This window comes from Parambassis ranga, chromosome 17 (assembly GCF_900634625.1).
Source record: "Parambassis ranga chromosome 17, fParRan2.1, whole genome shotgun sequence".
NCBI classification, from domain to species: Eukaryota; Metazoa; Chordata; class Actinopteri; family Ambassidae; genus Parambassis; species Parambassis ranga.
The window spans coordinates 21520048-21547423 of record NC_041037.1 but is presented as its reverse complement, the minus strand read 5'-3'; the positions used below and the strand labels follow the sequence as shown (position 1 = coordinate 21547423).

The window sequence follows — 27376 nt, the reverse complement described above, 5'->3', positions numbered from 1 at the left end:
ATAATAATACCCCACCTGTGACCACACATTAGTGAGCGTCACAGTACTGTTAAACTATCAACAAGCTGATCCAGCTAGTTGATGACCTGTAGATTTGAGTAAGAGGTCTTTGCAGCGTGGCCTGCATGAATGTGAATCAAAGCAAAACCCAAAATGTAGCAGAAAAGGAAGGAGAGCCTCTGACAGCCCAGGCATCTAGATATAGAGCAACCACCAGGTGAACCAGGTGTCAGCCAGTCCTCCTGACAGAACACTCCCAGGTCCCAGCACACTACAAAAGCTTCTCTGTGACATATTTAGGTGAGATCAACCATGTTCACAGTCTTTGGTAAATAAGCAGAAAATGAAGGACTCAACAGGTGCATGCAAAAGACACAAAAAGCTTGTTTACTCACAGAGTGAATGTGTTCGGTCTGCTGAGGGAGTGCTGCCGTTTAGATGTTATATCCTCTGTGAACAAGACACACCTCCAGGGGGCAGTTCTTTCACTCCCAAGATGTCTGTGGCTACACAGCCCAGCCCTCTGCTCATAAAAGAGGATAATTCCCGGAAACATAAGACAATGGTGGTGGTGTGTCTTTCTTTCACTTTCAGGTTTACTGTACTGAGTTTCCTGGAAATGTTTCACTTCTTGTAAAGCAGGGGTGGCCAAACTTTTTTCAGGGAGGGCCAGATTCGATAATGCGAAAGTCTCAGAGGGCCAAGAGTCCCCGATGTCAAATTTAAACATTAAAAACTGTGTATACACAGTTGTAACATATTACAAAACAGCATTCATGCTGTTTTGTAATATGTTACATCTTACACAGCAAACAAAATAACATCGTAGCATTCAGATGAACAGATCAGAAAATGTTATCTGAATTTACAGCATAAATTTAAAACTTTCAGAAACTGTGTGGTTGTGATAACAGAGCAACAGGCAAGTTATTGACTCTACTGTGAAGGTGAGATCTGATCATATGTGGCAGGTCTGGTTTAGGAGCAGCAGACATCAGTAAAATGTCAGGTAGACCAGGTGGGAGTCATTTAGTGCTGATCTCAAAGGGTCTTAATGTTTACACAGGTTTGCAGTGCATGCCAACGAGACGTAAAAACGTGATGACGTGCTTACGGCAGATGCGTACTGAATGACGGAGCCTTTTTGAGAGAAGTGCCGCGTCTCTCTGTACAGCTGACAGTTTAACAACAGAGAACGTTAACAAGCAAAGACGGACTGCTCCAGTAAAACATCACAGTTTATAACAGTCTGCTCACACGGCACAAACTAATTCATGATTTACAAATGTTCGCATTTCTGGGGAGTTGCTTTTATCCAGCCGCCGGTAAAAAGGCCCGAGCAGGCTGCCGGTCAGGACGCAGCCTCCCCGTGCAGCAGGGAGCAACGAGCGTCCCTCTCTCTCTCCATCATGTCGCTTTAACTTCTCTAATGGCTCCAGCTGCCTGCTCCTGCCCGGTGTGGGCAGGAGCGGGCAGCAGGGAGCGACACAATGCACAGGAAGAGGGACGCTCCGCTCCACTCCCCTGCGCTCCTGGAGCCCCCCAGTACTCCGGCACGTTCCCCAGAGAGGGACGCTCAATGCTGCACGGGGAGGCTGCTCTCTGGCCGGGCAGCCCGCTCCCATGCGCCCCGTCCAAGAATTCTAATAGGGCTACTATACTACAACTAATAATAACAATATTTAGTGCGCACGTTATACATAATTCGTGGCCACAATTTATTTCTTTTTTACAGAGGGGCTCCGTAGTTTTTAGAACTTCACTTGTACAGACGCTCTCTGATAGCAGGTTGTATGCAGAAGCACGTTTAGTCTCGTAGTGAATTGTGTCGAAGTGCTGAACCGGTGTTGTGCACCTTCGGAGCCCTCTGCGTAGCTGGAACCAATTCAATTCAATTCAGTTTTATTTATATAGCGCATATTACAATCAGACATTGTCTCAAAGCGCTTCACAGGAACCCCCCTAAGAGCACTGTGGCAAGGAAACACTCCCTTTAAGAGGAAGAACCTTGAGCAGGACCCGTCAACTTAAGGGGGAACCAGTCCTGCTGCTAGTCAGAGAGGATGAGGGAGAGAGAGAGAGAGAGAGAGAGAGGAGAGAGAGAGAGAGAGGATGAAGGAGAGAGAGAGAGAGAGAGAGAGGATGAAGGAGGGAGAGAGAGAGAGAGAGAGAGAGAGAGGATGAAGGAGGGAGGGGAGAGAGAGAGAGAGAGAGAGAGAGAGAGGATGAAGGAGAGAGAGAGAGAGAGAGAGGATGAAGGAGGGAGAGAGAGAGAGAGAGAGAGAGAGGATGAAGGAGAGAGAGAGAGAGAGAGAGGATGAAGGAGGGAGAGAGAGAGAGAGAGAGAGGATGAATGAGAGAGAGAGAGAGAGAGAGAGGGTGAAGGAGGATGAAGGAGAGAGGATGAAGGAGAGAGAGAGAGAGAGAGGGTGAAGGAGAGAGAGGAGCAAACATGACAGTGCTGTAAAGAGAGAGAGAGAGAGAGAGAGAGCGAGGCACAGAACTACGAGGAGGACAATAGGAAGACAATATTACCCAGTATGAGCCAGACCAAGGAGAGGAGAGGAGAGGTCAGAGGGTGAGGGGGAAACAACCCCCAACCAACAACCAAGCCCACGCACCACGATGCAGACAGAGAGTGATAATGTTCTGTTCAGAGAATCATGATGCAAACATTACACAATGAGTTAAAAACAAAAACAAGAATTTCCTGTTGATTTTGTTTGATTTACTCTGTTTGGCTGGCGGGCCAAAAATAACACATTTTAAGATAGAAGCCGCGGGCCATAGAAAATCGGGGCTGTAGTTTGGACACCCCTGTGGTAAAGAGATGAAGCAAATTTGGATGTCAAAGAAAAATGGGATTTGGAAGCGAATATTATAATGACAGATGAACAATGGGAAGAAACATTCAAAGCAGGACATAAGGTAACTAGTAGCCCCACATGGAGGGTTTTGACTGGAAGATCAAAATGAGATATTTTATCACTCCATCTATCGCCTCAAAGTACAGTATATATATATACGCTGTTCATGTTGTTGCAAAAGACTGTCTTTGGGTTTGAACCTCTGTCCGGTGTTCACATTCAAACATATATGACAGAGTCTGTGCTGCACAGCCTGACAGCAGCTGAACTGCTTCCAAGTCACAATGAGTTCAAAGAAGGAGCTTTTTAAAGTGGTGCTTCTGTTCTGTCAAATAACAGCACATTCTGTGTGTTACTTCCTGTTTCAGACTGAACAGTGATGGTGAAGCCCTGAAGGATCCGAGTCTCACAGACTGTTTCCCTCCACAGATGTTCCTCCGCCGTGCTCTCCATGGGCCTTCATGTGTATCTCTAAGTTTCTGTGCAGTACGTCTAACCAGCACATTGTGAACACAAAGCAGGTTCACTCTGCCTTTCTCACTGTGTTCTAACCTTCTTCACTTACTGTAGAGACTGTAGCTGCTGAAAACTAAGCCGTACACAAAACAAACATCCAAAACATGGCAGCAGGTCGTGGTCGTGGCAATAAACAACAATGATGAAACTAGAAACCCATAAGTAACAATTGATCAGAACATAGGATAAAGAGAGGAATCAGAATAACATCAGATATACAGCTGAGATCTGTACAGTGGTGTCTTTGCATCCTACATCTTGAATATCTGCAACTTTATTTATAACACTCTAAAAACAGCAAGATAATAAAGCAGCAGAACAAACACAAACAATACATGGAAGAGGTCCAGGTCCAACCCCTCCCATCTGTCAGACAGGGTTAGGGTTATGTCACAAGTTGAACACAGATGTGATGGATACCAACAGACCTGAACTAATAACAAGGAAATTTAAAAAGACCTAGCTGCTGTTTCATTTGTTCAGATTCTTCCTCCATGGAAAAAGTGGCCCACTCCAGCCCTGAGTGTAACCATGACGATGCTTCGTCCAATAAAGAAGCAGCATGACAGTGATACACAGGAAGTTAGACTCAGATAATGAGAGGAGGCAACACAGGGTCAGAGAGAATCCAGACTGTAAAGAGGGCTAGAGTCCAGCAGAGACAACAATGAAGGCCAGACCCCTGATGACCGAGGACTGCAGGGCCCTGAGTAGTCCTGCAGGGGGAGCAGATCAGTCCAGCCTGGACTCTTTACCATCTGCTGCCCCCTTCTGTCTCAAAAAGGAAACAGCTATGAGACAATATAAATCTGTCAGATGTCGCCGCCCTGCAGGCAGTAAACATGTACTGCTGTCTCTGTCTGAGGACTCCAGCATGACGGGTCCAGGACAGACACACACTGACACACAACACACACACAACTTTAACAAACTGTTCAAGTGTGTGACGCCTCACTCACTCTTTATGTTCCAAAACATTCTCATGATAAATGAAGGACAAGATGTGAAGCTGTCTAACACAGACATGAGATCCAGATCCCTTCATGTGTTCTACTTTAGGAGCTTTCATGTTAAACTGCTGCAGCACAGGACTGTGAGGGGCTCCATGGTCCTGCAGAGACCAGCAGACCCACACTGAACTGTAAAGAAGCTGCAGGCTCCAACATGTGACTGGATGTTTGGCCTGGTCCATGTTGGCCTCTGATGAAATATTTGATGTGTAGAAAATATCCAGCAGGCTCATTGTGTCCTGTTTACAGAGTCACTGCAGGAATCAGTCATTCTACACCATGTGTTGATGATGAAACACTGGATGGAAGTGACTGCATCTCTTGCGTCGCATGCACCTGAAGTCCTGAACATACTAATTTGCTTTTTGCTCATTTTTAGTACCTATCTATCATCTGAACAGAACTCATCAATGTACAAGAACACATCAAAGAGTCAAATTCAATTTTATTTTGTTTTATTTATTCTATTTTAGCAAATCTTACAATCACAAATTGTTCAAAGCAAAGGTCACATGATCACTGTGACGACATGAATACAGGAGAACACAGTAATAAAAGAAAACAATGATCAGCAGTGATTTTCCCTCAGTTTCACTAAGACTAAATCTAAACATTGTTTACTAAATAAACTGCATGTCATATTCCTTAATGAGTGATTTATTGTACCATTGGAGATACAGTACAGACAATGACATATATGTAGAATAACAAAATCAATTGTGAATAGAAATAAAATAAAATATGTCCAGCTGCTTTAACATGAAAATAAGTTCAGTGTCTCCTCACACAGACACATGTCCAGGAGTCAGCTTGTTTACAGTGAGGGCAGATATTATGTGTTGCATGCTCTTTCAAATTGCCCTTCTTGTAAAGGATTCTTTTTTGTTATTGTAGCTTAAACCTTTCATGGCATTCAGTGTGAACAGCAAAGTAAGAGTTTCATTGTACAGGGAAACCTGTTTCCTTACTGTGAACAGGACAATAAATGCTTTGAATCTTTGAATCTTGAACAATATAAGTGAACATCCTGGTACTTCAAACATGCTCAGACCACAAATACCATCATGGTGTATACTGAAAGCATGAAGCCTCATATTACATCTTGATGGTGATACTCTTCAGCTTATATTACAGATATATGTCAATACTAGAAATGGATAATATCATAAAAGCATCCAGACCTTTGACAGACTGAATCCTACAGACAAAAAATTCTCTCAAATACATTTATACAGCTCTTGTCTTCCAAGCACTGAACTCGTCTCTCCCAGCCCGGTTTGGTCTCTGATCTCTCGCCTTCAATAATCAGTTTTGTGTACTCTTCAGTGGAGAGAGGATTTGGATTCAGTGACATCTCTCTAAGTCTGTTCAGACTGTTGGCAGAATTCTCGATCACTTTGTTCACCTCAGTCTTCAAATCATAATATTCACATCTCAGGCCGGGTCTCAGAGCATCATCAGTTGTCATGTTGTTTACTTTCGGATACGTTTTCTTCAGCGCTTCCAGACTTTGTGTTTCTTTCACTTCCTTGTACTGCCATCTGTACTGCTGTATAAAATGCACACTCTGGTGACATTTGCCTGGACACTTGGTGCAGAATCCATCTTCTCCTGCTGCAGTGCAGCTTCCTCTACCAGCATCACTGGATGGTTCACAGGTCACATGACACTGCTGACAGTTGATGAAGAAACTTCCAGAACCCGAGATCTTCTCTTTAAAAGGCTTCATGATGGTGACTTCAAACTGGAAGGTCTCATTTCTGTTAATCCTGTCTCTATGCTGAAAACATTTCTCACGTGTCTCTTTTAGCTCCTCCAGCTTGGCTAACCCGACTATGATCTCCTCCTGCAGATTCTCCACTGAGACCTCGAGCTGCCGTCTCTCTCCGAGGACCTCCTTTGTCAGGGTCAAGCTTTTAGGTTCAATCACATTCAGAGCAGCAAAGAACGTCTTCATGCTGCTGGTCCCCATGTCCCAAAACATCTTATCAAAGCTTCCACCATCATCATTACCACCTGTGCTCTTAGCTTCAGATGCTTTGTTGTGTGCAAACAGTGCTGAATTGTTGACTTTGAAGTGTTCTGGTAGTCCATCCTTTGTTTGAGGACAGGGGACACCTGACTCTGTGATGGCCTCTAGGACTGGTGGACGCTGGCCGTCTGCAAATGTCACCAGAACTCTGATGTTCTCTGCCACATCTTTGCCAAAGATTGAGAGCACAGAGTCAAACACATATTTCTGTGATGGTGTGAGTCGTGCTAAAGAGGCCTGAACCACAAAACACACAGCATCAACCTCACTGACACCACGTGGATCAGAGAAGCGGTTTCTGATCTGCTCTGTGATCAGTTTGTCTCTGCGTATTCCTCTGGTCCCTCCAAAGCCTGGAGTGTCAATGATGGTCAGGGAGAAGGGCACTCTGAACCCGTCCTGGTGGTTGAGTTTGTACACGGTGACCTCAGAGGTCTGAGTCTGTGATGTGGACTGACCTTCATCAACCAACTTAAACCGATATGAATCCTCCCATCACACCTAGAATGTAATTGATCATCCCATTAATGAGAGTTGACTTCCCAGCACCAGTGGCTCCCAGAACCATTATGGTGCGGTTAGGTTTGTGATTCTTTTTCCCAAAACTGAAACGTTGGCAGCCCTGCACTTTGATTTTTACTTTTTTAAGTGAAATCTTATAAAAATCCGGAGTCCCTTTCTGCAGCAGTTCACTTTGTGCCTTAATAGTATCAGCCAGCTGGTTGGGGCCATCTGATCCTTGGAAGAAGGAGGTTTTAATGGGATCACTGAGAACAGCTGCCGGCCCGACACCTGCTGAGGTCACTGCTCTGCATCTGAACTGGTACTCTGTGTTTGGCCTCAGGCCGCTCACTGTGACCTCTTCAGCTTTTGGTTCAGTCTTTTGCTGCCATCTGTCCTCTCCACTCACACAGAACTCCACAGAGTAGGAGGTGATGTTCTCTGCTCCACATCTGGGAGGAGAAACCTTCAGCGTCACACTGTCGTGGTTTGTGTCACATGCTGCCACAGTTTCAGGCTTTGAAGGAGGCTCAAAGTTCTCACTGACAGAGAAGCCGTCTTTATAAAGGTAGATGGTTGAACCTTGGCGTATCTCGTCTGTTAGACCCACAGTCAGGAACTTGATGTTCTGGTTTTCTTTGTTGGCCTCTGAAAAGTCTCTGAAGAGCTTTGCATTCTTCCTCATTTTCTCTGCTGTTTCTCTTGACAGGTACCACTGCTCCTTCTCCACATCATGACTGTGTGGATGTTGGGGGTCGTCTGGTTTGGTTCCTCCTCTTAAGTAGTCTGATAAAGCTGAGAGGACCGGTTCAGCACGTCCCAGTGAGGTGAAAACAAAACACACAGCCGTCTCTGCACTCAGACTTTCCTTGTACAGGAGGTTCTTGGATGGGAGGATTTTGGTGTTTTTCATCATGTTGGTGAAAGACATCAAGGTGTAGATTTCTCTCTCTTTACAGTCCATCCAGGCGTTCAGGTTTTTACTGTTAAAAGGTGAAGAATGTCTCTTCTTCAGGACCTCTGCGAGCTCAGCCTCCTCTTCGCCTCCTCCTCGGATTGATGGAAGTTTCTTTGCCAGAGTTTGTTGGAATACCAGCTTGAACTCAGAGCACATTCCTTTAAAGTGTTTAAGCTTGTCGGTGATCTGTGGGAACTGCTGTGCTGCGGGGGTGCTCAGAGAATCGTTGCACCTCATGTCCAGCTCTGTGAAGTCCTCCAGGACGCCCTGTGCTTCTTGAACTAGTCCCACACTGATCTCATGGACGAGTTTAGCAGCAGAAGAATCTAAAGCAGTCAGAGGCAGCAGCCAGACCTTCACTGGTACGGCCTTTTCTCCGTCAGCTCCCAGTAGTTTTGGCAGGCTTTGGTAGACCTGAACTGCATCCTGAAAGGTTGTTGGAGGTTTCGCCAGTAAAAAGTCTCCGTAGAATCTGCAGGAGAATTTATCAGCCTTTGCTGTGTCCTCGTCTTTCATTTTCAGGGACCCTCAACGTCTTGACGATCTTCCTTCTCAGACACCTCGCGGTCAAACACGAAGAAGGCCTGTGCCCCATAAAGAATACCTGTGACCACATGTGTTGCTAAGCCTTTATCAAACACATCTTGATGCTTCACGTTGCCTTTTCCAAGATGGTTCATCGACAGCTCCTGGAACTTTGTGGTCGCCTTGTACTTCAGCTTTACCCTGGCCTGGTTTCTGGAGGTCTTACTGTCATTCAGGTATTTGGCTGAACCCTCAACCTGAACCAGTCCACTCAGGACACTGGCCTTCAGAGAAGCTTCAACATTCAGGGCTGAAGATTTGCCCTCAATTGATTCAGACGCAACTATTTCAAATTCATTAGAGGACTGAGGTCTTTCTCCCAGATGTTTCATCAGGTCTTCACTGTCCCACAGTGTCACACCTGCAGAAGACGTTCAGCATCCTGTTCACAAAAGGTGTTTTTACATCAATCAAGACAAGAAGCAAATCTGCCTTTTTAAATCTATTCTCATGGTGCTGCAAAGATCTTTAATAACACAGATGTCCCACTCTCTCCTATCACCCACAATCCACCCATAATCACAGCTGTGTCCCGTTCTTACCTAATAATAGGACATGTTTAATCTCAGCCTGCAGCAGGACAAGCATCTCTACCTAGAGTGGGCTAAATGTTCCCTGAAAAAGATTTGACCCGTAGTTCTTCTATGAGGTTGAATTTGTGTACATGGGTTTTTTTTTTTGTTGACATTATTCATGCACAAGTGTACTGCAGGCAGTCCACAGCTTACAGGGCTTCCAGAGTATTTTAAAGACAAAGTGCACTCACCAGGGACAAGCAAGTCTCGGCGGCAATCATACAGCATGCCGAGACGCAATCATACAGCATGCCAAGTGCTGCCACCTCGATCGTGTTGCTGCCTTCAGAGGTCATGTTGTATTCTAGAATACAGAATATGTACAGTGTGTTAATTTAGCTCACAGACTCACTGACATGTCAGACCTGAGTCCTTTGTGTTTCTATAGGATGACAATAAAGATGGACAAAAACATCAGAGCTTATAACAGAAAGTCTGCTCACACCAGTCGAGCCAAACAGATGTTTGCATTTCTGGAAAGTTAAAGAAGCACAGATCACTTTTACTAATATCTGGTCTAGGCTGCAGCATTCGCTGTCACATTGAAGCTGTTTTGGAGAATTTCACTTGTACAGCACGGACACTCTTATAGCAGGTTGTGTGTATAAGCACTTTTGGTCTAGTGGTGAGTTGTGACTAAGTGTTGAACCGGTGCTGTGCACCTTCAGAGCCCTCTGTGTTGCTGTAACCAATGGTGTGACGCACTGTGACGACGCAGGCAGCGACTGACAATGGTCTGCTCAGAACATCATGTTACACAATGAGTCATATATAAATAAGCATCGCCTGTTGATTTTATATGATTTATTCTGTTTAGCTGGTTGGCCAAAAATAACACATTTTAAGACAGACCATTTAAGACCATATAAAATCTGAATGGACTCTGGACACCCCTGTTCTAGATGGAAGCATCAGTGTTAGAAGTGTGAGAAGTGTTGGACAGAGAGGCAAATTAAAGCCAGTAGAAGCTGTAGATGTATGTTAGCCTGTTTGAGGAGGGGCTGAGGCAGGAAAATAATAAAAGGTTAATCATTAAATCATACACAGTATTTCATGAGTCAGTCTTTGGTTAATAAGCAGAAAATGAAGGACTCAGCAAAGATACACAACAGGTGCATGCAAAAGACACAAAAAGCTTGTTTACTCACAGAGTGAATGTGTTCGGTCTGCTGAGGGAGTGCTGCCGTTTAGATGTTATAAACTCTGTGAATACAACACACCTCCAGGGGGCAGTTCTTTCACTCCCAAGATGTCTGTGGCCACACAGCCCAGCCCTCTGCTCATAAAAGAGGATAATTCCTGGAGACATAAGACAAAGGTGGTGGTGTGTCTTTCTTTCACTTTTCAGTTATTGTACTGAGTTTCTTGGAAATGTCTTACTTCGTGTAAAGAGATAGAACATGGCTGAAAACTGATAAGAAGAAAGCAGCAGAAAAAACAACTGCAGTTAAATGGATCGTTATCTTTGATCAGTCCTGGTAAATATGAGTAGGATCCTTGTTGATATGGCAGGTAGATACTTCATAACTCTAAGCTCTAAGCTTCTGTTGTTCAGGTAATTGTTTACTCACCAATCAACAATGAGCCAGAGTTCACACTGTTCTTTTTTATTTCTCTCCTATTCATTGTTCTTTTCAACATTTTCTTCTTTTCAAAATAAGAGCTTCATCCTTTTAAAGTCTTAACCATGTTTCAGCAAATTAAATTCAGATTGCAGATTCTCAGCAAATTCAGAGCAATCCTTCACATCAGCGTTCAATCATTGCTCTGAATGCTGATGTGAAGCATTGCTCTGAATTGCTGGAGATGTCAGGGTTTGTATGGTGGAGTGGACACAGGTGCAGAAGGCAGAGCGGTTTAAAAATCAAAAGTCTTTTCTTTTGTGTCAGGAGGGCAAAAAGCAAACAATCCAAAAATAAAAATCACACTTATAGTGGAAAAACGTCACGGCAAAGCAAAAACTAGAATAAGGAGGTCACGGGGCAAGGCAGGGCAAAACAAGGACTAAACACAAGGCAAGGTATAACCTGGGTTTCATGCCTGTGGCAATGCAAGGCAGGAACAAGGATGAGACGAACACACAATCTCCTTGGGTGTCGAGGAAGCAAACTGGACAAGAGTGCAGGGAAGACAAAGACTAAATACACAAGGACCAAAGAAGACAACGAGACACAGTAGGGCAGGGCAGGTAATCACACAAGGGGGGAACCACAGGAAGTAGAACTCAAGACAAACACAAGGTAGATAGGACTATCAAAATAAAAAAGGAAGCACAAGACAAGGAACGACAATGTCACATAAACAGAAACCCAGAGAACAGAACAACAACCTAAGGAAGATAATGTGAAACAGAAAACCCAAAACAAGGAAACAAAACCAGAACTGAACACCAGGTCGTGACAGGAGAATCTGCAAACTGAATTTAATTTGCTGAAACATGGATAAGAATTTAAAAGGATGAAGCTCTTATTTTGAAAAATAGAAAATGTTGAAAAGAACAATGAATAGGTGAGAAATAATGACAGTGTGAACTCTGGCTCAGCGTTGATTGGTGAGTAAACAATTACCTGAACAATAGAAGCTTAGAGCTTAGAGTTATTAAGTATCTACCTGCCATATCAACAATGATCCTACTCATATTTACCAGGATTGATTTATCAGTAAGGGTCATGGCTCTTCTTGCTTGAGAGTTACGAGGGGCCAAAGAGACTTTGCCTCCTCCTTATCCTTATATCATTATAACCACCTGATGACAGATACTTTCATAGACTTTAACCTCTGCATCTTCCACCTTACCTTTCTTAACTTCTGCAACAATGCAATTCCGAGAACTCTACCATTAATTACCCAATAAAGGGACCAATAAAAACCTTATCCTACTGTTATCAGAAGATGAAGTGCAGCAGTGATGAGTCGTGGTTATTATGGTCTTTTTGGTCTGTTCACTGACAAACACACAATCCTGCTCTCAACATAACCTTGTTCTTTCAGCTGAAGCTTTGCTTTAAACGCTGATGTGAAGGATTGCTCTGAATTGCTGGAGAATCTGCAATCTGAATTTAATTTGTTGAAACATGGTTAAGACTTTAAAAAGATGAAGCTCTTATTTAGAAAAGTAGAAAATCTTTTAATATTAGGAAGATGCTTAATGTGCTTAAAAACTGATAAAGACTACAAATATGGCAGCTTTGTATGCTTCTTGTGTCAGCCTGTCACCATGGTAACAGCTCTGCCTCACTGGTGAATTAAGCTTTATTAAGGTTGGAGAGATATGTGCTCCTTTCACTCCTCTCAGGGCAGATCCCATGTATTTTAATGGGGGTTGCACCCTCCAAACAACTGCTTCCTGTGTCCAAACCGCCTTCAGACAAACAATTTAAAACCCGTGAGCATCAAAGTGTTTACTTTACAAATGTGTGTGATTTCATATTGATCCAGTAAAATATGTGGAGATGGCGGCGAGTTAGAAAATAGGTTTGCTCTTTTCCAGTCGCTTCACCGTTTCTATGGGCTGTGAATGAAGAAAAGAGCGGCACTCTCCCCGAACAGCTGGCTCTACAGGCAAAACGGTTTGGTGTTGTCAGAGTGGCACCAGTTTTTCCCCTCCCACAATGTAGGTGATGACATCATCCACTCCGAGACTGTTGTGGATCGTCATGTTTATTCTGTTCCCTCATCATTTGTTATGATTTTCTGTTATTAGTCCTCCTCCTCCTCCTCTGATCCCTCTTTCCTCCCTCTTGTCCTCAGTGTTGCTGTACCCTCCTTGTCTTATTCTGTAGTCCTGTCTTCCCTGTATGTCTCCCTGCCAGTTTTTACCTCCTCCCAGTTCCCTTCTTCTGATTACCAGCTCCTCCCTAATTGTGTTCACCTGTGCTGTCTCTCCTCTATTTTAGCCCTGTGCTTCCCCTTTGTCTTTGTCAGGTCTTCCCTTGTGAGCCCCGTGTGAATCCTGCTTGTCTCCGCTTGTGATTACCTGCCTTCCACCATCTCGTCGTCCTCCTTTGTCCTCCGTGTTTCCTTGTCCTCCCATCTTCCTCAGGTTTTGTTTTGTTTTTTCTTTTGTGTTTATTTGTACTTTTGTCTTTTGCATTTTTGACCTGCACCGTTTTTCAGTAGCCCTCCTTTGTTCTCCCGCCCCTCTGGTCATTGTTGTAGTTTAGCTTTAAATAAAGCTCCCTTTTGTTGAACTTAATTTTTGTCTGCGCCTGGGTCCTGTTAAAAACCTACACCTCACATAACAGAGCCACGCAATACACACTAATGTTAACTTCAGAAAGAGGCCAAAAACCACTCCAACTTTGAGAGCCTGGCGTGCGGAAAGGATTCGGAATTAGAAAATTCTGAATACAAGTTTGATAGAGCAGCATCTAATGAGCGTTTCAAGACTTTCATAGACTTCAATGTTAAATGGCTTTTGAATTTTTATTAATATTTTGAAAATTAAATATTTTACATATTTAAACAAATCCGAATACAACTTTAACAGCCCATGAAGAGCTGAACAGAATGATGTTTGAACGGTTTCTGTAGCTGAAAGCATGTGGAACTAGTTACATGTCAAAGAGAACCGCAAGTGCTGGTCAAAGCTTGTATATTATTTTTTAAATTATGCACAGCACAAATCCTGTATAGGAATTAGTATTATACAGTAAAAGAGTACTTTTACCTTTCACTCTTCCCTTTGTGTCGCCGTTAATGATGTCATTGCTGTCGCCAATCATCGAGCCGGTCTCTGCCGGCTAAACAGACTCTGTTGTTAGCAGTTATAATTTGTTCCGTTACAGCCCAATAAAGGTTTTAATAAACATTAATAAACAAACACAGCTGCTCATGCTGCTTCTTTAAACCATCACTATATTTACACTCAACAAAAATATAAACGCAACACTTTTGTTTTTGCTCCCATGTTTCATGAGATGGACTTGAAGATCTAAACTTCATTCCAGATACATAATATTACCATTCCTCTCAAACATTGTTCACAAATCTGTCTAAATGTGTGATAGTGAGCACTTCTGCTTTGCTGAGATAATCCATCCCACCTCACAGGTGTGCCACATCAAGATGCTGATCTGACATCATGATTAGTGCACAGGTGTACCTTAAACTGCCCACAATAAAAGGCCACCCTGAAATGTGCATTTTGTTTCTGCTTTATTGGCGGTCTGGGGACTCAGAACCAGTCAGTATCTGGTGTGACCACCATTTGCCTCATGCAGTGCAACACATCTTCTTCGCATAGAGTTTATCAGATTGTCTATTGTGGCCTGTGGAATGTTGGTCCACTCCTCTTCAATGGCTGTGCGAAGTTGCTGGATATTAGTGGGAACTGGTGCACGCTGTCGTATACGCCGGTCAAGCACATCCCAAACATGTTCAATGGGTGACATGTCCGGTGAGTATGCTGGCCATGCAAGAACTGGGACATTTTCAGCTTCCAAGAATTGTGTACAGATCCTTGCAACATGGGGCCGTGCATTATCTTGCTGAAACATGAGGTGATGTTCATGGATGTATGGCACAACAATGGGCCTCAGGATCTCATCACGGTATCTCTGTGCATTCAAAATGCCATCAATAAAATGCACCTGTGTTCTTCGTCCATAACAGATGCCTGCCCATACCATGACCCCACCACCACCATGGGCCACTCGATCCACAACATTGACATCAGCAAAGCGCTCACCCACACGACGCCACACACGCTGTCTGCCATCTGCCCTGAACAATGTAAACCGAGATTCATCCGTGAAGAGAACACCTCTCCAACGTGCTAGACGCCATCGAATGTGAGCATTTGCCCACTCAAGTCTGTTACGGCGACGATCTGGAGTCAGGTTAAGACCCCGATGAGGACGACGAGCATGCAGTTGAGCTTCCCTGAGACGGTTTCTGACAGTTTGTGCAGAAATTGTTTGGTTATGCAAACCAATTGTTTCAGCAGCTGTCTGAGTGGCTGGTCTCAGACGATCTCGGAGGTGAACCTGCTGGATGTGGAGGTCCTGGGCTGGTGTGGTTACTCGTGGTCTGCGGTTGTGAGGCCGGTTGGATGTACTGCCATATTCTCTGAAACGCCTTTGGAGACGGCTTATGGTGGAGAAATGAACATTCAATGCACAAGCAACAGATCTGGTTGACATTCCGGCTGTCAGCATGCCAATTGCACGCTCCCTCAATGCTTGTGGCATCTGTGGCATTTTGCTATGAGACAAAACTGCACATTTCAGGGTGGCCTTTTATTGTGGGCAGTTTGAGGTACACCTGTGCACTAATCATGATGTCAGATCAGCATCTTGATGTGGCACACCTGTGAGGTGGGATGGATTATCTCAGCAAAGCAGAAGTGCTCACTATCACACATTTAGACAGATTTGTGAACAATGTTTGAGAGGAATGGTAATATTGTGTATCTGGAATGAAGTTTAGATCTTCAAGTCCATCTCATGAAACATGGGAGCAAAAACAAAAGTGTTGCGTTTATATTTTTGTTGAGTGTATAAGTCAGGTGACTTCACTTCATGTTCTTTTAGCCGGTCTGTGCAATGCATGATGGGACATATCACTGAAAGTACTGACCATCGAATGGACACTACTTTTCATGATGCATTGTGGGATACATTGAGGGCCCTATAGGGGGTCTATAATTTCTCACTAAGAATTCAGACAGCACTACTGTCCTCCGCTTCCATAATGGAAGGCGTGTTGGTGGGATTGAGGAGACCCTCAAAGTAACCACCCCCTCGAGGTCAACCGCTCCCCAACTCGACTGAATACAGTGTTGGCAGAGTACTGCTTCCACCTCCTGAGGCGCCGGACGGTTTGCCAGAATCTTTTTGAGGCTGACCGATAGTCCTCCTCCATGGCCTCCCCGAACTCCTCCCAGGCCCGGGTTTTTGCCTCTACAACTGCCCTCGCTGCAGCACACTTGGCCTGCCGATACCTATCAGCTGCTTCAGGAGTCCCACAAGCCAACCAGGCCCAATAGGACTCCTTCTTCAGCTTGACGGCATCCCTGACCTCTGGTGTCCACCACCGGGTCCGGGGATTGCCACCACGACAGGCACCAAAGGCTTTGTGGCCGCAGCTTCGGACGGAGTTGCTCAGCCCCTCTCCTCAACCGAGTGTCCAAAACACAAGATCATTGACCTCCGGCCTAGGGTGTCCTGGTGCCAGGTGCACCGATGGACAACCTTGTGCTCGAACATGGTGTTCGTTATGGACAAACCATGCCCAGCACAGAAGTCCAATAACAAAACACCACTCGGGTTCAGATCGGGGAGGCCGTTCCTCCCAATCACGCCTCTCCAGGCGTTACTGTCAATGCCCACGTGGGCGTTGAAGTCTCCCAGCAAGATGACAGAGTCCCCGGTTGGGGCGCCATCCAGCACCCCTCCCAGAGACTGTAAGAAGGTCAAGTACTCTACACTGCTGTTCGGCGCATACGCCGAAACCACAGTGAGAGACCTCTCCCCAACCCGAAGGTGCAGGGAGGCGACCCTCTCACATACTGGGGAAAACTCCAACACATGGCAGCTAAGCTGTGGGGCTATGAGCAAGCCCACACCAGCCCGCCGCCTCTCACCATGGGCAACTCCAGAATAGAAGAGAGTCCAACCCCTCTCAAGGAGTTGGGTTCCAGAACCCGAGCTGTGCGTGGAGGCGAGCCCGACTATATCTAGTCGGTACTGCTTGGCCTCCCGCACAAGCTCAGGCTCCTTCCCCCCAGCGAGGTGACATTCCATGTCCCCAGAGCCAGTTTCTGTGTCCCGTGGTCAGGTCGCCGAGGCCCCCACCTTTGACTGCCACCCAATCCACTCTGCACCGGCCCCTTACGGTTCCCCCACCGGTGGTGAGCCCATGGGAGGTTGGCCCCACATCGATCCTTCGGGCTAAGCCCGGCCGGGCCCTGTGGGGAAAGGCCCGGCCACCAGGCGCTCGCATTCGAGCCCCAAACCCGGGCCTGGCTCCAGGGTGGGGCCCCGGCTGCGCCATACCGGGCGACGTCACGGTACTTGTTTTTCTTTTCTTCATAAGGGGTGTTTGGACCGCTCTTATTCTGGCCCATCACCCAGGACCTGTTTGCCTTGGGAGACCCTGCTGGGGGCATTAATCCCCCGACAACATAGCTCCTAGGATCATCTGGGCACTCAAACCCCTCCACCATGGTAAGGTGGCGGTCCATGGAAGGGCTCCCACAGTGCAGATTCATCAATTCATGTTTTGATAAGTAAAAGGAAAAGAAAGCCCCATCATCCAAGAAATGTACTATCAAATTTAAAATCTATTCCATGTCAGCCACAGTCTGTCCCCGACCATAGACAGGACACAGTTTTTAATACATTAAATTTAGCACTCTTAAATGTTAGGTCTTTGGCAGGCAAATCATTCTTAATAAATGATTTTATTCAAAAGAACCATCTGGATTTTATGTTTTTAACTGAAACTTGGTTGGGGCAAGACAATAGTGCAGCAGTTCTTATTGAGTCTACTCCTCCTAACTTTGGTTTCATGAGTGAAGCAAGATTGCACAAGAAAGGAGGAGGAGTCGCCATTTTGTTTAATGACTGCCTCCAGTGCAAAAAGGTGTCCTATGGAAAGTTTGACTCATTTGAATATGTTGCTCTTCAGCTAAAATCCTCCTGTCAAGCAACCTTTGCAGTTATTTACAAAACCCTGAAATACAATGCAAAGTTCTTCGATGTTATGTGCCAATAAACTCAGGATCCAAATGCTGGTCTCAAAAGTGATCGGATTTATTTACAGAACAAAAAACAGCCACTAGCGCGAAAAGGTCTCTCTGGAGATAACGAAAAACAACCACAACGGCGAAAAGGTCTCTCTGGAGAAAAACGTAACACAACCACAAGGGTGAAAGTCTTTGCGGAAAACAAAAGTCCACGACGGTGGGAATCCTTAAAGGCGCTCTGGAGACTGCAGCGAAAGATTGGACGGGACCAAGGCTGAGGCTCCTAGTAGGCGGAAGGAAAAAAGGATGAGTACGAGCGGTTGGAGAAACAAAGTTTCAGGAAGGTCGGTCTAGTTACCACGACGTGAGTTGAAGAACTGACGAAGGCAGGTAAGTGAGGTCCTTAAATAGGCGGGGAACTTAATGTAGATGGAGAACAGGTGAGACCAATCAGCCCAGTACTCCGCCCAGAGGAAGCTGCAGCCCGAACAGAGGGCCTGAAAGAAAAAGCAAAGGGAAAAACAAAACAACAACCAGGAGGCCAACAGAGGGTGCTCATGCGTCTCACCACAGTACCCCCCCTTCAACGGACGCCTCCTGGCGGACCTCCGGGCTTGTCAGGGTGGAGACGGTGGAACTCCTGAACCAACGCAGGGTCATAGATGGCGGACCTGGGGACCCAGGAGCGTTCTTCAGGTCCGTAGCCCTCCCAATCCACCAAATACTGCAAACCCCTGCCTCGGCGGTGCACATCCACCAGCCTCCGGACCGTGTAGGCGGGGGCGCCATCGATAATGCGAGGAGACGGAGGGGGGGAACAGGCGGCTGCAGAGGGCTATGGGTAGCAGGTTTGATGTGGGAGATGTGAAAAACAGGATGGATCCTCATAGATGTGGGAAGTGCCAGTTTGACTGTGACCGGGTTAATGAGTTTCAGGATGTTGAATGGACCAATGAACCGGGGGGAAAGTTTGCGGGACTCTGTTCGTAAGGGGATGGTCTTGGTGGACAGGAGGACGGACTGACCTTCTTGGTAGGGGGGGGCAGGTGTGCGGTGGCGATCGGCTGACCTCCGGTTCTGGTCGGTGGAACGGAGCAGGGCTCTCCTGACCAGCTTCCAGATCCGGCGGCAGCGCCGCAGGTGGTGTTGCACTGAGGGGACGGCCAATTCCTCCTCCTGGTTTGGGAAGAGGGGGGGGGGGGCAGATAACCCAAAGAGGCCTCGAAGGGGGACAAGCCGGTAGCCGCACAGGACTGGGAGTTGTGAGCGTATTCAACCCAGGGCAGGTGGGAACTCCAGGTCCCTTGATTAGAGGCCACAACACAGCGCAGGGTCGACTCCAGATGTTGGTTGGCCCGCTCCGTCTGTCCGTTCATCTGGGGATGGAAGCCTGACGATAGGCTGACGGAGGCCCCCAGTGCCCGGCAGAATGCTCTCCAAACACCGGAGGTGAATTGAGGACCCCTGTTGGAGACGGTGTCAGTGGGGATGCCATGGAGCCGGAAGACGTGGGTGACCAGCAGTTGAGCTGTCTCGAAGGCAGAGGGAAGCTTGGGGAGAGGTACAAAATGTGCAGATTTGGAAAAGCGGTCCACAATGGTGAGGATGACTGTGTTACCTTCGGATGGTGGGAGACCCGTGATGAAGTCCAATGCAATATGGGACCAGGGGCGACCGGGCACTGGGAGAGGACGGAGCGGGCCAGCAGGAGGACAATGGGAGGACTTGCCGTGGGAGCAGGCAGAGCAGGCAGAGACGAACTCCTTAGTGTCCCGTTCCAAAGAAGGCCACCAGAAATGGCGTCGAAGCAGGTTGACAGTGCGGCGGATTCCAGGGTGACAGGACCAGCGAGAGGAATGGGCCCATAGCAGAACTTGGGATCACACTGTAGAGGGAACAAAGAGGCAATTAGGCGGACCATCACCTGGGTCTGGTTCCTGGCGCTGGGCCTCCCTGACGGTGGACTCAATCTCCCAAGTAAGGGAACCAATAACCCTGGAGGCAGGTAGGATGGACTCCGTCTCAGGGGACACACCAGGACTTTCGTGCTGACGGGAGAGAGCATCAGGTTTGATATTATTGCTACCAGGTCTGTAGGTGAGAGTGAAATCAAACCTGGTGAAAAACAGCTGCCAACGAGCTTGGCGGGAGTTCAGTCTCCTAGTACCCCTTATGAATTCAAGGTTCTTGTGGTCAGTCCAGACCACGAAGGGTTGCTCGGCACCCTCCAGCCAATGTCTCCATTCCTCGAGAGCCAACTTGACGGCGAGCAGCTCACGGTTTCCCACGTCATAATTTTGCTCTGCAGAGGTGAGGCGGCGAGAGAAGAAAGCACAGGGGTGAAGTTTATCATCCTCTGCCGAGCGCTGAGACAGGACTGCCCTTACCCCTGAATCGGAAGCATCTACCTCAACGATAAATTGTCTGGTGGGATCAGGCTGGATCAGGATCAGGGCTGAGGTAAAACGAACCTTTAACTCACAAAAGGCCTTCTCAGCTAGAGGGGACCATACAAACGGCCTAAGAGTGGAGGTGAGCTGAGTTAGAGGGAGTGCAACGCGACTGTAGTTGCGGATAAATCTTCTATAGAAGTTGGCAAACCCTACAACTGTTGAAGCTTACGACGAGTAGTAGGTCTGGGCCACTCAACTACTGCCCTGATCTTCTCTGGGTCTGCCTCAACTTGTCCCTCGTGGATAATGAAACCCAGGTAGCTAACAGACGGGGAATGGAACTCGCATTTCTCTGCTTTGGCAAAGAGTTTATTCTCTAACAGGCGTTGAAGGACTGCTCGGACGTGTGCCACATGTTCCTGAAGAGAGGAAGAAAAGATCAGGATGTCATCTAGATATACAAAGACGAACTGGTTAAGGAAATCCCGAAGGACGTCGTTAACCAATGTTTGAAAAACAGCAGGGGCGTTAGTTAGACCAAAAGGCATGACGAGATATTCGAAATGACCCAGAGGAGTGTTGAACGTGGTCTTCTATGGAGCCAAATCGGAGTCATAAGTTTTGTTAACCTGAAAAAATAAAATTCATTCAAACACTAAAACTTGAAACTGAAAATTTATGTTTTGATGTTGATTTTTTTCAGTTCAAAATTTGTTTGGAATCAACTTTGAAATTCTTTTGAATTTTCAGGTTTCATGTCAATAATTATTTTCATATTTACCATTTTATTTTTTAAGTTTCAGAGTTTTTGTTTTCAGATTCAAATCTTAATTTTTTACAGTTTTACATCTTCTTTCTTCAGGTTCAAATCTTTTTTTCAGCTTCAGATTTACTTTTCAGGTTCAAATCTTTTTTTCGCTTTCGCCTCTCCTTTTTTCACCTTTGAGGTTTTGACCCCGATTTTGCAGGGGGTGGGACATGGGTGTGGCCTGCTGAGTGACAGCAGGACAACGAATGCTGAGGCAGAGCACGCTCTGGGCTGAGGCCTTAGCTCGGCCATGGTGCCTTCAGGGAACATCGGACGTGTGGTCAGTTAAACTCAACATGCGCTATCTATCGTATTGACGTGACTGGCTGCAAAACACTGACACCAGGCAAAGTTGTAGACAGTGTTGCATCAAAAGCGAGAATATTAATAATTTGTGGAAGCGATAAGACGCTAAACACATCATGCAGGCCTCCTGGCGAACCCTGTAAGGAACTACCTTTTTTACCAACGAAGAAAAAGCCGGCAGCGACGGGAAAGGAGGAGGGACGAATAATGCCTGTGGCTAACGAGTCGCTAATGTATTGCTCCATTGATTTTCTCTCGGGGATCGACAGATTATATAAACGGCTCGAGGGGAGCGGAGCTCCCGGGAGAAGATCAATGGAACAATCATATGGTCGGTGAGGTGGCAAAGCTAGAGCTTTGGACTTGCTAAAAACCTCGCCTAGATCGTGATAGTCAGTGGGTACAGTGTCAAGACAAAGAGGTTCTGGACTAGTTACCGTTTTAGTTGAGGCCGGTGTGTTAGCAGAGCGAAGGCAGTTAGCGTGACAGAACGGACTCACACTGAGGAGCTTGCGGGTGCGCCAATCAATGTGCGGGCTATGTAGCTCGAGCCAGGGATAACCGAAAACTAGCTGCGCACTCGGAGAATCAATAACAAGGAACGAAATCACTTCCCAGTGGTTACCGGAAGTGATAACCTCTAGCGGAAGAGTTTCGTGTGTTACCGTGGTGATGAGACGACCATCCAGAGCGGTAGCGCGGACTGGCTCCCCTAGTGGCACGGAGGGGAGGTCGTGCTGTCGCAGGAGACTGGCATCAATGAAATTGCCGTCGGCCCCTGAGTCGATCAGCGAAACTACGGAGATAGAGAGAGAGTGAGACCACAGAACAACAGGAAGAGACATTCTAGGGTTAGAAGTATGCGTAGCTTGGCCCACCCGTAGCCCTTGTCCTACTGAAGAGCCCTGTCTTTTGGCCGAACCTGACAGGAAGACAAAGTGTGATGGTCATCCCCACAATATAAACACCTTCCCTCCCTGCGTCTACGGTCTTTCTCCTCAGGAGTGAGGCGAGTCCTGCCCAGCTGCATAGGCTCAGGTTGGTGTGTGTTCTCAGCAGTAGGGGGCGCTGGCAGCGTATGTGTGACGGAGCTCAGGAAGGGAGGGGAAAAGGGTGCTAACAATGCCACCCGGGGAGGCGAGGGCCTCAACCCAGGAAATGAAAACAAGGGCACACAGGTTTGACTCACACACAGGGCAATGGTCAAGTAAAAAGAAGATTTATTCAATTACAACACGAATAGGATCCATATACCATGTTTAAAATTAAGTATAAAATATGTTGCCAGTTCAGTAGGTAAGATGGGTCGGGATGGCCCTGCAAAATGAAATAAAAAAATAATACTGACAAGACTGCGGCTCACCAGGGCAGAGGGACAAACCAAAAGGGATCAAACTACACCTGTGACGCTACACTCCAAACGAAAACCCGTGAAGAACACCCACCACCAGGAATGGGGGGACCACCACCGCTGGGCCGCAGCTCCTGTAGAGCAACAAAAGAAAATTAATCACAGGCCACAGGGACCCAACCACATCGACAGCATGGCAACATAGGAACACCCATCCGTCCACACACACACACACCAAAACAAAGAAAACCCACAACACAACTTGGAATATCAAAGAAAAGAAAAAAATAGAAATAACCCAATAAACCAACCCGATAACCCAGAGATAAATAAAAAAACACTAAGTACAGAATCTATCACAACAAAAATATAACCTAATAGGATACAAAAAAAAAATAATAGGCACAGGCCTATAAACTAATCAAAACAGTCAGAATGCCCAAACCAAAAATTAACTCGACGCAGAGATCCAAGCGCCCAGCACCACAGGCAGGAGGTAATGCGTCTGTGTTCAATCTGCTGGCCTAGATTCCACCAGCGAGGACCAAAAATCCTGCGAATATAATTAAGTCCCGGACCAGAACAGCAACACCCGCCGGTGCAAAGATGAGACAGGTGTAGGAAACTCCCCACCACGCTATGCAGCCACGCTGTACAGCCACACTGATTCCAGGTAAGCCGATCCTGTCGCCACCACTGCTGCAGATCAGAGAGCAGTGTCAGCACAGGGAGATCTAATTTAATGACAGGGATGCGGCATCTTACCGTGCCAACGCCACAGGTGGAATCAAGGTAACAGAGGACGTCAGCCCCGTGGCACACACGCCGCCACCACGCTCGCTGCAAAAGGCATGCGGTATTGATTTCAGTTCCCCTGGTACACAGGCACAACAAACCGAGCCTACCTGGATGCACAACCACCACGGCCCCACGTTCACCGCAGCCAGCTACCGCTGCAAGCTTCTGCCGCACAGGAGGAAGGAGAGAGAGGCAGGCGCGCAGCCAGCTGCCTGCTTAAATAGCTACAGCACCGCCCCGCAATCAGCACGCAGGCTGGGAGGAGATAACTCGCCTGGTCTCACATGTCTGATGTTAGATGGAGAGCTGGAGGAACTACGGGGCCCTGTACTTGGTTCTGGATGAGGCTTCGAAACCGACTTCTCTCATATGATTGTCCAATTGAATAGCCAGGGAAATGAGAGTCTCGAGGGAAGATGGCTCCCCACAGCAGGCAACTTCACGCCTGATGGTTTCATTCAGGGACTTCAGGAAAACCCCTTTCAAGGCCGGCTCGTTCCAACCAGCCTCCAGCGCGAGGGTTCGGAAACGAACAGAGTATTCTGCCACAGAATCGGAGCCTTGAGATATAGAAAGCAGGCACTGGGAGGCATCCCCAGCCCGATTAGGGATATCGAAAACCTCTTTAAATCGGTAAAGAAAATCGTCTAAGGTACGACCTGTCCAAGGTGCCGCCGCGTCTTCCGCTTGGGCCCATTCCAGAGCCCGGTCCCGGAGTAGGCCCACCATGTAGAGGACCTTGGAGCATCAGAGTCAAATGAAATGGGTTTGAGAGCGAAGACATTCAGGCACTGGAGGAGGAAACCCCGACACTTGCCCAGCGTTCCGTCGAAAGGCTCGGGGTCGACCACGTGATGTTCACGGGGAGTGCTGGGAATGGACGGTCCCGACGCAGCTGCGGCAGGAGGGAGAAACTGTGCGGCAAACGCCTGGAATTGATTTCGGAGTTCATTGACTTGTTCGAATGTCACATTCCGATCGTGTTGAAGAGCTTGGATGTCGTGTTCATGTCTGCCCAACAGCACCCCTTGGCGGGACAATACCTTTGAGGGCGACGGTGGAGATGAGGCTGCTGGATCCATGACTGGTCAGTTCTTCTGTTATGTGCCAATAAACTCAGGATCCAAATGCTGGTCTCAAAAGTGATCGGATTTATTTACAGAACAAAAAACAGCCACTAGGGCGAAAAGGTCTCTCTGGAGATAAATAAAAACAACCACAACGGCGAAAAGGTCTCTCTGGAGATAACGAAAAACAACCACAACGGCGAAAAGGTCTCTCTGGAGAAAAACGTAACACAACCACAAGGGCGAAAGTCTTTGAGGAAAACAAAAGTCCATGATGGTGGGAATCCTTAAAGGCGCTCTGGAGACTGCAGCGAAAGATTGGACAGGACCAAGGCTGAGGCTCCTAGTAGGTGGAAGGAAAAAAGGATGAGTACGAGCGGTTGGAGAAACAAAGTTTCAGGAAGGTCGGTCTAGTTACCACGACGTGAGTTGAAGAACTGACGAGGAAGGCAGGTAAGTGAGGTCCTTAAATAGGCGGGGAACTTAATGTAGATGGAGAACAGGTGAGACCAATCAGCCCAGTACTCCGCCCAGAGGAAGCTGCAGAAAGAAAAAGCAAAGGGAAAAACAAAACAACAACCAGGAGGCCAACAGAGGGTGCTCATGCGTCTCACCACATTCGATGAGTTTGCCAAACTATTGTCTATTATGTGCATTGACTTTGATTGTGTTGTCTTAGTGGGTGACTTTAACATTCATGTTGATAATCCTAATGATGGAAGTGCCAAAGAACTCTTTAACATCTTAGATAGCTTTGGGCTTTCACAGCATGTAACAGACTCAACACATAACAAGGGACATATTCTGGATCTAGTTATTTCCAAAGGTCTGAACATCTCTGAGGTTGTGGTGACCGATGTTGCTCTTTCTGATCATTACTGTGTTGCGTTTAAAACGACCACCCCTGCTAATCCCAATAAGGTAGAAGGAAAGGTGATCAGAAAGTGTCACATTAATGATCTGTGCACTGTTCACACAGGCTTTTGTACCATCACCAACCCTGCCCACAGCTCCTGTTGATGACCTTGTAAACAGTTTCAGTTCCAAAGTTAGGACTGTCATTGATTCAATTGCCCCAATCAGAACCAAAGTTCTGTCAGGAAGGAAAAAGTCACCTTGGAGAACTGCCACACTGGTTAAAGCTCAAAAAAAGAGTCTGCAGAGAGAACGCAGATGGAAAAAACTAAACTCCAGGTCCATTATACCGTTTACAAATAGAGCCTACAGAACTACAACCAGGAACTGAAACATGCAAGACAATCCTATTTTTCAGAGATCATTGATAGGAACAGCAACAATGCTCGCACATTGTTCTCTGTTATAGACAGACTGACAAACCCAGGAGTGTCAGTCCCACCTGAACTGCTGTCTAAAAAGTCATGCAATGACTTTGCGGATGATATATTAACTTGTATAAGTGAACCTTATACCTCATTGGTAACCCTGATGATTAACCCGAGTGAATATGGGGAGATATCAGGATACCTGACCAATCAAAGTACAGTATATATATATACACTCTTTATGTTATTGCAAAAGACTGTCTTTGGATTTGATCTATTTGATCTAAGAGCCATTTATTTTGGGTAGGGCTACAAAGGATTTCATACATGGATGATGTTTCTAAATGAAGAAAAAACAATAAATCATATATTATCATGCATGCCTCAGTAACTCTAATAAACAAAGGAAAACAATACTCTGACATGTTAATGCATCCATCAAAGGATAAGGGGAGTACATCGTCTCTGGTGTGGCAGCATGTCAGGAAACAAAGGGGGGAGTGTGGAGAGCACACAGCCTCTTACTACTTCCTGTCTCCTCCCCTTTGTATGTTTGACGTTTTTAACTGCAGATGTGTTGCAGATAACATTTCTCTTCAGTCAGGGCAGTTTCACTGAGCCCTGAAGACCGCAGTAATCAAACCTCGACTCAAAACATCTAATCTGGATGCTTCAGCTATAAATAGCACAGTCTGACAGCAGCTGAGTGTCTGCAGGTTTTCTCCACACACAACTTTCCATTTCATCCATTACAACCAACACAACAGCGCCCCCTGCTGACAGAGTCTGTGCTGCACAGCCTGACAGCAGCTGAACTGCTTCCAAGTCACAATGAGTTCAAAGAAGGAGCTTTTTAAAGTGGTGCTTCTGTTCTGTCAAATAACAGCACATCCTGTGTGTTACTTCCTGTTTCAGGCTGAACAGTGATGCTGAAGCCCTGAAGGATCCGAGTCTCACAGACTGTTTCCCTCCACAGATGTTCCTCCGCTGTGCTCTCCATGGGCCTTCATGTGTATCTCTAAGTTTCTGTGCAGTACGTCTATCAGCACATTGTGAAAGCAGGTTCACTCTGCCTTTCTCACTGTGTTCTAACCTTCTTCACTTACTGTAGAGACTGTAGCTGCTGAAAACTAAGCCGTACACAAAACAAACATCCAAAACATGGCAGCAGGTCGTGGTCGTGGCAATAAACAACAATGATAGAATTTAATTAGAAACTATTTACATTTTATAAACAAGCTATTTAGACATCCAATAATTAATAGTTCTGTTATTTTTGTGCTCGTATGTAATCAATAACTCTGTTTTCCCTGAATGTGCACTAATATAACCAGAAACACAGGAGGAGGCAGCACAGCAGCAGACATGTTGCTTCAAGTGAAAACTACCCAGAATTCAGTGCAGTGTGGGTCTGAGAGCTCTAGAGGACCTGGTGTGAACATGAACAGGACCGAGGCCCCAACACAGCTGAGCTGGACCAGAAGGAGAAGCCGGTCCTCTTTGTAGTGAACTCACAGTGTGAACACAAAGAGAACTGAGTCCTGATTCTGTTGCTCCTGTTGTGTGTTTTAACAGGACCCAAACACAGACATAAGAAGTTCAACAGAAGCTGAGCTTTATTCAAAAGCCAGGATCTA

The 27376-nt window shown here is 46.4% G+C and overlaps 1 protein-coding gene and 1 pseudogene across 1 annotated transcript in view; both read right to left on the bottom strand.

Annotated features, from left to right (window-relative positions):
* Positions 1 to 27376, bottom strand: part of LOC114449773 (uncharacterized) — a 63630-nt gene that overhangs the window by 18811 nt on the left and 17443 nt on the right. The gene's annotated exons all lie outside the window — the stretch shown is intronic.
* LOC114449583 (neoverrucotoxin subunit alpha-like) lies at positions 5143 to 9305 on the bottom strand (annotated as a pseudogene).